The 11,275-nt window shown below is 41.3% G+C and overlaps 1 pseudogene; it reads right to left on the bottom strand.

The window, feature by feature from the left end:
• Positions 1 to 1,185: 1,185 nt before the first annotated feature.
• The window catches only part of LOC133013760 (uncharacterized), an 85,305-nt pseudogene continuing 75,215 nt past the window's right edge, over positions 1,186 to 11,275 (bottom strand).

Genomic DNA, 11,275 nt, shown 5'->3' with positions numbered 1-11,275 from the left:
GGTGATGAAAACATCCTGGATCAGCCCCTTTTGTCCAGATCTGCATCTCTATAGAATAGGTTGTTTCTTGGCCCATGTCCTGTCCTTCTCCCAAGCAGCCAACCAGCCAAGACAGGGTTGAAAACATAACCTCCTTAGCAGAGGTAACAATTCTATCATTAGAGTAACAGCAACACTGCTTGATGAAAGTATTGGTGAATTTGTTTTGTCAACTTCTGTTAATTTCCTTGCTGTTCACATGAAGTAGTCTGCTGGGGTGTAGTGAGGACACTGCAGAGACTTCCTGTTTGAAAGAGGTCAGACAAAGAGAGCAGACGGTCTTTTGACCACACGGAGGCTAAATACAGATCCTCAAACTGTTAAACAACTTGGGCTAAAGTTCAAGAAGTATTTTCTATATTTAGTGAGAGGGGTAAATATGGCAACTGACACCATCAAATCAATTCGTCTGATTTAAAATCTTTAATTAGTTTAGCAAATAGAATTTTTTTTTGTATTTATATAGCGCTTTTGCTAGCCTTGATAACCACTCAAAGCGCTTTACAGTACAGTTTTACATTCACCCATCCACTGACACATTCATACATTGGATCTAATCGCAGCACTTTGTTGTTCTATGTGGGGCCATTCAGGGTTCAGCATCTTGCCCAAGGACACTTCAGCATGCAGATGGGTCAGACTGGGGATCACACCACCGAACTTCGGGTTGGAGGAAGACCACTCTACCCCTCAGCCACAACCGCCCCATGTATGGAAGTGTAAGATGTTCAGCTCTACTACTTTACACTGGTGTAGACGCATTCACTCCTGTCACCGTCTGTTTGTCTTCTTGCTCTGCTGAACCTGTGCTCCATTAAAATTAAGTTTATTAAAATCTGAATGTATGATGCTGCCATTACAATATGTTTTAGAAAACAAATAGAATGGCACTTTGAAGAGCGCACACTGGAACCAAGGCCCAACAGTATGGAAGTATAAAATCTTTGTGCAGATAAACCAGGTAGGATGGTGTTTGAGGAGGACTCACTAATTACAAGGAATACATCTGAAGTAGCATTTGGGCGTTAACACAGGACAAGAAAACATCCATTCCAAACAACCAGGTTTACCATGGACACATCAGTATTAGTATAAAAAGCCCACAGGTGCAACAACATCATTTCTGGTTTCCTGCACTGCACACTTTCACTGCTTTATGCCTGAGTACACACATTCAGACCTTCTGTTGTCCCTCTGTCGTCTTGACCTGTTGGGGAAGTTAATATTCAAAGCAACATAATGGAGGTCGTCTGCATCTTGGTAACCCTGGGTCCAAAACGCATATCCAGACGATTTAGGATATTGGTCTGAACAGTAAAAGGAAGTTAGAATGGCCGTTAATGGATCATTAAGATAAGTGTCACCTCTGGATTTGTTGTGGGGGAGCTGATTACTCTCTATATAAATCCCACCAAAGGTTCTGTTATTCAGAAGTTATATTTAGTGAATGTATATACATATATATGTTCATGACCAGACTTTATATACAGTCTAATGTCATAATGTGTGTAAGCCTCTACCAGATGACCCCGCCCCTTTAGCACATAACATATTGGTTGGTACACACAATGATAGTAAGTCACACAAACCTTACAAAAGCAATGTGAGGTTGTGTTAACATTTCTGGCCACAAGTAAATTATAAAAAAACTGCTTGTATGTGACGTGTGGTCACCATGTTTCCTACAGATAGCTGTGGTCTGTGAATAATGAAAGCTCAGCTTCAGCAGGATGCACGTCGTCCACTGTTACCTGCACTACTTTGAATGCACAGACACAGTAGAAATGATTCATGCACAGACAAAATAAAATTGAACTTGTTTTATTTAGATATTAACAAGCTGAAGATTTACATGTTTCACACGGAGGTAAAAATCTAATTTACAGGACTGTTCTAATGTCAGTAAAGACATAATGTGGTGATTAAACCAAGAGACAAATACAGAAGGTGTCCAGCTCTACTGCCTCACACTCAAGTACACACATTCACTCCAGGTATCATCCCTCTGTCCTCTGGATCTGTTCATCTGTATCTCCCTGTGAGCAATGTAGCAGGGGTAGTCTTCATTCTGCTAATCCTGCTCATCCTGTGCATGAGAAACAGTCAGTCATGTTGTTGGCCATGACAGACAATGTGCACAAGTATCAGTAACACACTACTCATCTTTACTTTTGCATTTATTCTGGAGGATGGAGCATGGGGATCTGAAAAGACAGAGTGACTTTTTAATGTCATATAATGATCACTGGGATCATGAGGAACAGATAGTAGCATTTACCTGTAACCCTCATCATGCATATTGAGAAAGCCAGTACAACACTCAGCAGGGTGGTGATTGCTGAGGTCACACTCAAGAAAACCACCAGCCAGTCCACCTCATCTGCAGAGAGCAAGAGGACAGGAGACGTCACACACTTTGAACCTGAGGAGTAATGATCACTATTCATCACGTGAGACTCACCATCAAACTCCGGCTTGGTCCTGTCTCCAAAAACGATGGTGCAGACAAATGCTATCACCATCACAAAGTCTTCAGCAGAGATTACATTTCTCTAGATGTCAACATGTAATACTTTTTCTTATCAAGTACTAGTTTGCGCTGTAGTATTTTCAATGTTAGACATTTAAGTAAGGCGTAAACATTTTTTATTGTATTTTCACGTTGAATAATTAGTGTTCTGATGTGGTTAGTAACCTTAGACAGCTGAACCATTTCAGCAGCAGTTTCTAGGCGACACATGTGACTGAAACTCAACTGAATCGCATTTGGTATGTAATCTAGTCTGCACGTTGGTTCCATCATTTTAAATCTTTCCATCGAAAACTAAATCCCTATGTGGCGATCCTATGAAAACCTAAACTGCTAAGACTCATGTGGAAGGTAAATTAAGCTAATGTAGAACATAAGTTAAGCTAAGGTCACTGAATTAGAACGCTGCTGTGGTGGGGCCATTGATGTCACTGCATGGAAACACCAAGGCATTGTTGTTTGTGGTTATGGTGCATCAAGTCGAAGGCTAGTCTTCCTGTAGTTGTGGCAGATGTGCAATGTCTTAGACACGCAGGGGATTAAATGAAGTTCTGTCAGACAACTTGTGTTCAAATGTTTATTGCAGCAGTAGAACAGGTCATTGTTTGAGGTCTATAGGCTCCAACTTAATCACTCCCACAGATATGATTACATAGATATGATGGAAGTGATGAACAAACACTCATTATCCCCATGGGAGCCTATAGGTGGATGCTGGGGTGGTGGAGGGGCTGAAGCAAATGGCAGCAATATAGACGCAGCAGCTGATGTGTTTCTGAAACGACTCTGAACAGTGAACTAGTCAGAGTCAGACAAACCTTTGACCCAAACCCTTGACCGCTCTGTCGCTTCCTGTCAAACAAGTGATGTTTTACCAGACTGCAGACTTCCACTTGGGTGATGGTGGTAATACATTTTAATTGAATTGAAAATGTGGATGATGGTGGCATCTGATTGTGATGATGGATCGTGTGTGGAACCGAATTTGTATGATGTATTGGATGTTTTTTTGTCTTCTGTGGCAGCAGTGTCCATCACGTTTAGCTGTCGTCTGGAAACACTTCCGTTGTCGTTTCTCCTCTATTTGCAGCGCGTTTGTGTATTTGCTCCGCACTTTTTGTATTTGCTGCGCATTTCTGTAATGTGTTGTGTTGTGTTGTGAAATTGATGAAGATGTTTTCTTACTTTGCTTGTGTTTTGTCAACTTGCATGTGTTTTCTGAAGTTGCTGTTCGTTGAGCTCTCAGGGCCACCGTATTTTCCAGCCTTTTGCCGTTTTACTTTTGCACCAAGAAACACATGTACAATAAGAAGATAAAGACTTCACTTTAAGTAAGATTTAAAATTGTGGCACAGATATCACAATTATTTTTCTCTACATCTTGTCACAGTGATGGCAACTGCTCCCATCCACAAACAGCACAAAAGCCCAAAAGCAGACTGACGACAACGCCTCAGTTTCTCTCTGAGATTCAGTTCCGGTGGTTTCTTGAGTGCATGGTGGTGGCGTAGACAACATTAGGCTCCGGCTCTCCCTCTCTAGCAGGCCTTCTGCTCCACTCTGCTCTTGGAAGGAAACTCAGTCCTGCGTAGTTCAGGTCATCAGAGCCCACATTCTGTAAATGGAAGTATTCAATGACTTATACACCCTGAGCTGTCTGTGTGGCATTACATGAAACCACTACTTGATGACTGAAAGACTTGGATCAATGTTAATCTATGGTTCAAGTTTGATTACCTTACTATCTTGTGGATCCTGTCCCTCTTTATGTGCTAAATGACAGAGACAACACATCTGGTCAGGAGTCAGGGAGCTTTGTATTGACCAAGTTGGAATAAAAACACATAAATACCTGTAAGAAGTTTCCAGATTTTAAGAACCAGAGCGATGATGATTATAATGAGGATGATAATCAGTCCGCCCATGAGGATCTCGATGGTCAGATTTGCTTGATCATCAGACCTTTCTACAAGAAAGATACACTTTTGAGCGTTGTAAAGACTGTATAAATATGGACGTGGCTCCACTTCTACGTTTGACCTTGTTTTTACAGCATCAAATAACAAATAACAAAACACTTGAACCTAAGGAGTAATGATCACTATTCATCACGTGAGACTCACCATCAAACTCCAGCTTGGTCCCGTCTCCAAAACCTATTGTGCAGACAAATGCCATCACCATCACAAAGTCTTCAGCAGATATTACATTTTTTTAGATCTTAACATGTAATAATTTTCTTATCAACTACTAACGTTGTATAAAAACAGGAAAATATAATTTGATGTGTATTTTAACTTTTCAGTTTACTCCATGTCCCATCCACTAACACGGAGGAATCAAAGTTTACGGCCTATATGGCAGCCAGCCACTAGGCGGCGATCAAGATGCTTTGGCTTCTTTTTGCAAGAACTTAGTAGTAGTTTAGTTCAGACCAGCTCTTATTTCAAGACGGCATAAAATCTATTTCCCCTATAAAAAAACACAGACAAAACTCTGCAGCAATCTTACCTTTAACCTTTAAATATGTTGCACTGTAAACTGCTGGGAATTTTCTGTTGGTGCCGACCTTAAAGCCACATATATAGAGTCCAGAGTCAGATAAATCCACTTGTTTGATTTGGAGAAAGACGTTACTGACGTTGGACGTCATGATGAACTTTTCTCTTTCAAACCCATCAAAGTACAATGCAACTGTGTCATGGGAGAGCATGGAGGAGATGAGACTGGTGTTGGATCCGTTCTCCAATCTGAACCATGATATGTGAGAGGGGGAACTGGTGTAGTTGGTACACAGCAGCGTGACCTCTTCACCGGTCTGGACCTCCACAACGTGAAATTCACAACGTGAGACAGAGATCCAACCTGAAACAAACAAGATTCTGACATTTTCCCGTTTGGGTAGAGAGGTTGTTTTAATGGAAATCTTGCAGGGTGAAGTTTTTTCTGGAGACGGATGATGTCAGAATATTAATTATCATGTTGCCTGATGCATCGGGGGAGAAAGGAGTATTATAAGCCTTCAAAGTCAAGATGTCTACATAGCATGAGTCAATTTGTGGAGTGTCTCTCTATCAGTCTTAGGCTAACCGCTGTTTTGTCTAAACAATAGGTCCGACAGATACTGCAAAAGAGGCCTAATAACAAAGTGGATGAAGGAGACTAAGTCACAGAAATAGATCGAAACCAATAAAAATCATTGAGGTTGGCTGTTGATATATTGAAAAAAAATAGATGTACTTACTGAGGATCCAGAGTATAGCTGACAGGAGGGTGAAGTTCATTGTCGTGCGCATGGTGCGACAGCACTGCTGTAATGTTCGTCACTGATCTGTGTTTCAAAGACAAGTGGTCTCAGTGTAAAGAGGCGGGGAACAGGCTGACAATACACAGGACTGTCATCATGTATTTGATGCATGTTACACAGGATTTGATTATATATTATCCACTTTCCTCATGCCTGCACTTTTTAAGAAGGTTTCCATTTGCCAAACAGTTTTTATTGTGATGTGTCAGTTTAAGAGTAACTTGCACTTTAATGGTTTATGAAAATATAGTTGTACTATCAACAGAGTAAAGGTGAGATTTTATGAGAGAAAACGTCTTTGTCTGGCTTCACAGTGACATCGTGATGACAACATTCCTGCCATAATCAGCATTTTTTCACCATTTATATAAGTTTTAGGTCGTGCCTTAAGTCCAGGAAGCAGAGATGCCTCAAATGACAACGATATCAACTTAAGACCTCTTGATGATATCACTCTTTATATATAAACACTATACATACCATACTATACATGACCTTTGGCCTTTGTCCAGTCATCATATGGAGATATTTTACATTTATTAAATAGAAATGAAAGTAAATCACAACTTGGAGTGGAATGATACACTTCCTGCTGGGGTCCTGACGGATGTTTAAAGTGTCACGCAGACTGACCTTCTTAACAGCCAATCAGCTGCAACCTCATTGTTACAGCTGTTGTCTGCTCTTTTTGCACAAAATGTTCATTTCTATTTCTAGGCTCCTCAGTTGGTCGTCCCTGTTCTCTGTTTCAGCCACGTGACGCCACGCTGCTTCACAGCGACCAATGTGAGCTGATCACTTCTTCAAACCCACTGGAGAAACCAAACATGAGAAAACCCAGGTGACATCATCAGGGTGGAGAAGACATTCTGCATGCAAATGACGCAGAAAAACTGACGTTTGATTAGATTTATAAAGTTGTTGAAATTTGCCTTTAAATGGATTACAGATTGTTAACCCTCCCTCGCGGTGCAGTGAACAAATCAACCTCAAGCTACTGATCTGGGGACATCCTGTTTCAAACCACAGAGACACAAACAAACGAGAGGGTCTGAGAACGTTTATCTTGTTGCCTCTTACACCTTGTGACAGAAAGTTGAATTATCCACCTACGTAGAATTCTCTTTGGCCTTTCATGTGCACATATCGTACACTAGTGCAGTGCCTGTTCTAAACATGTGTGTTTAGAGTGAGCTGTTCGCTTGTGATGCAATGAAGCTGTAGTTCAGCCGTGATCAAGCGGATTGTGTTTCCAATTTTACAGTCAGTGTGAATAGTAGTTTGAATTGGCTGTATTATTGTCACCTGTGTGATTGATTCATTAGTCTGAATTATTTACTTTCCTGGTTATTTTGTCAACTTTTCAAAATAAAAGCTTTGTAATTCAGCTCAGTATAAAGCATTACAGCAACCGAAATAAACGCTGTACTTTAAAAAAAAAAAGAAAAGGACAAATTACCAAACAGGAACTGATTACATGAATGTTGTTGCAATGATGCAAAAAAGCTCCTGTCGCGGGTCATACTACATAATAGTTATCAGTCGTATAAAAATAAAATAACAGTATTAGCAGTAACATAAATTGGGTTATTTGCAAACTTATAGAACAAATACAGTCTGGTTGTTCTCCCTCTCTTGTCGGTTTCATCTTTTTACGTTGTGTTACGTATGATGTGCTCGATATGCACTGATAGCTACACAACAGAGGAATCATCTTTTCTGTGCTGTTGTCCATACGTTCTCCTCTGATTATTACATTTCATTGCAAACTCTTTCAGTTTGCTCTGTCTTTCCCTTCGTTGCACACAGCATTTGTTGTAAAGATATCTTTGTTTAACACTTCAGTCTTCCTGTGTTTGAAAGACAGGACGTCATTTTCCACCAGCGGAAACCTGCTCACAGTCACAGTGCTGTCACCTTATCCACCACAGAGAGTCAGAGCAAAAGCCAAACACTGAGAAGTGGCCAGTTTGAAGGCTGCACCGTCCGTTTATGTTTTCGGTTAGAGGAAGGTATAGGGACTTTTGAGCATGATCTGTTTTTGTTTTTTTTAGCACTGCACACCTATATTGAGGCTTTGAGATATGCATCTCTGAGATCCCTGAGGCCCCCAACGTCCTCACTTCAGAAAGGTGGAGTTAGTATCAAATGACCCCGCCTCATTACAGATAACACTTTTGGTTGGTGCACAAGGTTGTGTTAACACTTCTGGCCACAAGTAAATTACAAAAAACTGCTTGTATGTGACGTGTTCACCATGTTCCCAACAGATAGCTGTGGTCTGTGAATAATGAAAGCTCGGCTTCATTAGAAAGCTCAGGCTTCAGCAGGATGCACGATGTCCACTGTTACCTGCACTACTTTGAATGCACAGACACAAAAGAAATGATTCATGCACACGCAAAATAAAATTAAACTTGTTTTATTTAGATGATAGCAAGCTGAAGCTTCACATGTTGCACACGGAGATAAAAATCTACTTTGCAGGACTGTTCTGATGTCAGTGAAGACATAATGTGGTGATTAAACACAGAAACAAACACAGAAGGTGTCCAGCTCTACTGCCTCACACTCAAGTACACACATTCACTCCAGGTATCATCCCTCTGTTCTTTGGATCTGTTCATCTGTATCTCCCTGTGAACAATGTAGCAGGGGTCGTCTTCATTCTGCTCATCCTGTGCATGAGAAACAGTCAGTCATGTTGTTGGCCATGACAGACAATGTGCACAAGTGTTTGAACAGTAACACAACAGCTCATCTTTACCTTTGCATTCATTCTGGAGGATGGAGCATGGGGATCTGAAAAGACAGAGTGACTTTTTAATGTCATATAATGATCACTGGGATCATGAGGAACAGATAGTAGCATTTACCTGTAACCCTCATCATGCATATTGAGAAAGCCAGTACAACACTCAGCAGGGTGGTGAATGCTGAAGTCGCACTCAAGAAAACCACCAGCCAGTCCACCTCATCTGCAGAGAGGCAGAGGGCAGGAGACGTCACACACTTTTAACTTAAGGAGTAGTGATCACTGTTCATCACGTGAGACTCACCATCAAACTCCAGCTTGGTCCCGTCTCCAAACACAATGTGTCCACATGCAGCGACAGCACAGTAGTAGGTCCCAGCATGAGAACGGTTCAGTCTCTCCATTGACAAGTTGTAGACACAGGTGTTTGTCTGTGTGTCTGGTTTCCTCTCACACTGATCGTTCCTGTCTCCGTGGGTGTAAATGAGTCCTGGCTGAGGTTCTTCAGAGCTCTTGAACCAGTAAACACTGTGTTCTCCATCACAGGTCCCAGTGTGAACTGTACAGCTGAGTGTCACTGAGCCTCCTGGCTGGATGCACTCAGAGGATGCACCAGAGCCTGGATGTTAGACCCTGAACCTTTCACACTGACAGTGACGCCCTCCATGAACTCAAAGACGGATGAATTCAGCTGTAAACAGTAGTAAGTAGCTGAGTCTGAAAGCTGCAGATCTGAGATATTTAGGTGACTCACAACATAATTAGATTCCACAGTGAAGTGTCGATTGTCCATGAAATCATTCCGTAACCAAATATCTTTTAAAAGTCTGTACGTCTTTGAGATAATTCGAGGTTTCTGCCCTAGTGTCTGTTTGTACCAATAAATGTTTTTGTCATCCCCCTCATAGAAACACTTCAAAGTCAAGTTGTCTCCAACATCAGCTGATATGAATCCACTGTCTTGATGAGACAAGATAAAGTGATGCATCTGAACTGAAAAGAAAAAGGAGAAAAGCTAAATAACAGTTAATGTTATGTGACAGGGTTAGGGTTAGGATTAGGGATAAAAGCACATAGGAGAAGGAGATATTCTTGAATAACTTTTTTGGTGAAGGTCGGAGAGACTTGGAAAGTGGTTCCGTCTGGACTAATTTGGGTCCTGCGGATCGATTGGTACCATCCCCGAGCTTGTACGACCTTCGGAAGGGGTCGACCGACGAGATTCCCCCAAATCTGAGGAGATATTCTTGAATAACTTTTTTGGTGAAGGTCGGAGAGACTTGCAAGTAGGCTCTACCCCCACTAAATGGGGTAATGCGCATCGATCGGTACCATCCTTGAGCTTCTCCGACGTTCGGAAGGGGTCGAACGAGCAAATGGTAAAATAGACTGATTTGGGGAATGTCAACACATGTGCTGACGGACGGACGGAGAAATACTGGTTAGGTTTAGGCATGGGGAAGGGTTGGTTAGGGTTAGTGTATGGATTCAGGTCAGGGTTAGGCATCTGTCTGCACTCTTACCTGTCATGTTGAAGGAAGTGGAGCCTGGTATGATGTATCCAAAGGGTTAGGGTTAGGTTTTGAAAAGATATCTCGATGACACCCCCTGCTTCATCCAACGACTGGGCAGTTTGGAATAGGGAGCCAAAGGCAATGCACTGGCCGACGCTCGTCATTAATACTCTCCATTCTCACATATCCCCTTTTTTTCAAATTGGTTTAAACAGTAGTTTGAATATTGTTCCTTATGTATTTTTAATTTTTAGGTTTTTTGTAAGTTTTAGGTGGTTTTTTGAATAAAAGTAATTATTTATTTGGCATGCCTTGGTTTTTTCTGTTTTTGTTTTGTCTATATTGAAGTCTAAGGATTGTATTTTAGTATATTTGTTTTTTTGTTTGTTTGTTTTTGCAAAAATAATTTGGACTATTTTTTATGGCTAATTTGTTTTTCTAGTCCTATATAAAAAGGTGACACATCATCAGTAGTGCACCTCAGGATCATTGGGTGTTTCGGCCATTACCACCAGACACCCTCTCCCGAGGAAGGCCCAGCCAAGGTTGATCAAACCCCGGGGTGTGTCCCGCTAAGTTTATAATAATCTAATTCTAAGATAATTTTACAACAGATTCTTGGTTTTGTTTTTTTAAGAATTTTTAGAGTTTGTTTTTAGGTTTTAGGTATCGGGTTTTAAGGTTTAGGGTTAAGTGTTAAGGTTGGGTGTTTAGGTTTTAAGTTTTTTAGATCTTGGCATCGGGTTAAGTGGTTAGGTTTAGGCATAGGAGAAGAAATGGTTAGGTTTAGGATTAAGGTCATGTCTAGGCCTAGGTTATAAATGGTTAGGGTTAGGTTTAGGATTTTAAGTGGTTAGGTTTAGGTGTAGAGTTCTGAATGGTTAGGGTTAGGATTTAGGATCAGGTCTAGGCATAGGGTTAAGTGGTTAGGGTTAGGCATAGGGTTAGGTTTGGGTTTGGGTTGGGGTTCAGGGTTCAGGGTTATGACTTATATGCACTGGCCTACTGACCTGCTAGGTTTCATCCGGTTGGGAAGTTGGTTTAAGTAAGGTGGTGGTCAAGTTGGGAAGGCTCGGCTCTCTCATCCCGGGGACCAGGGTACGCTCCCCAGGCAGAGCACGTCCTGCAAG

The sequence above is a fragment of the Limanda limanda genome, chromosome 11 (assembly GCF_963576545.1).
Source record: "Limanda limanda chromosome 11, fLimLim1.1, whole genome shotgun sequence".
NCBI lineage: Eukaryota > Metazoa > Chordata > Actinopteri > Pleuronectiformes > Pleuronectidae > Limanda > Limanda limanda.
The sequence above is the reverse complement of the archived record's forward strand: the minus strand, read 5'-3'. Positions and strand labels throughout refer to the sequence as shown.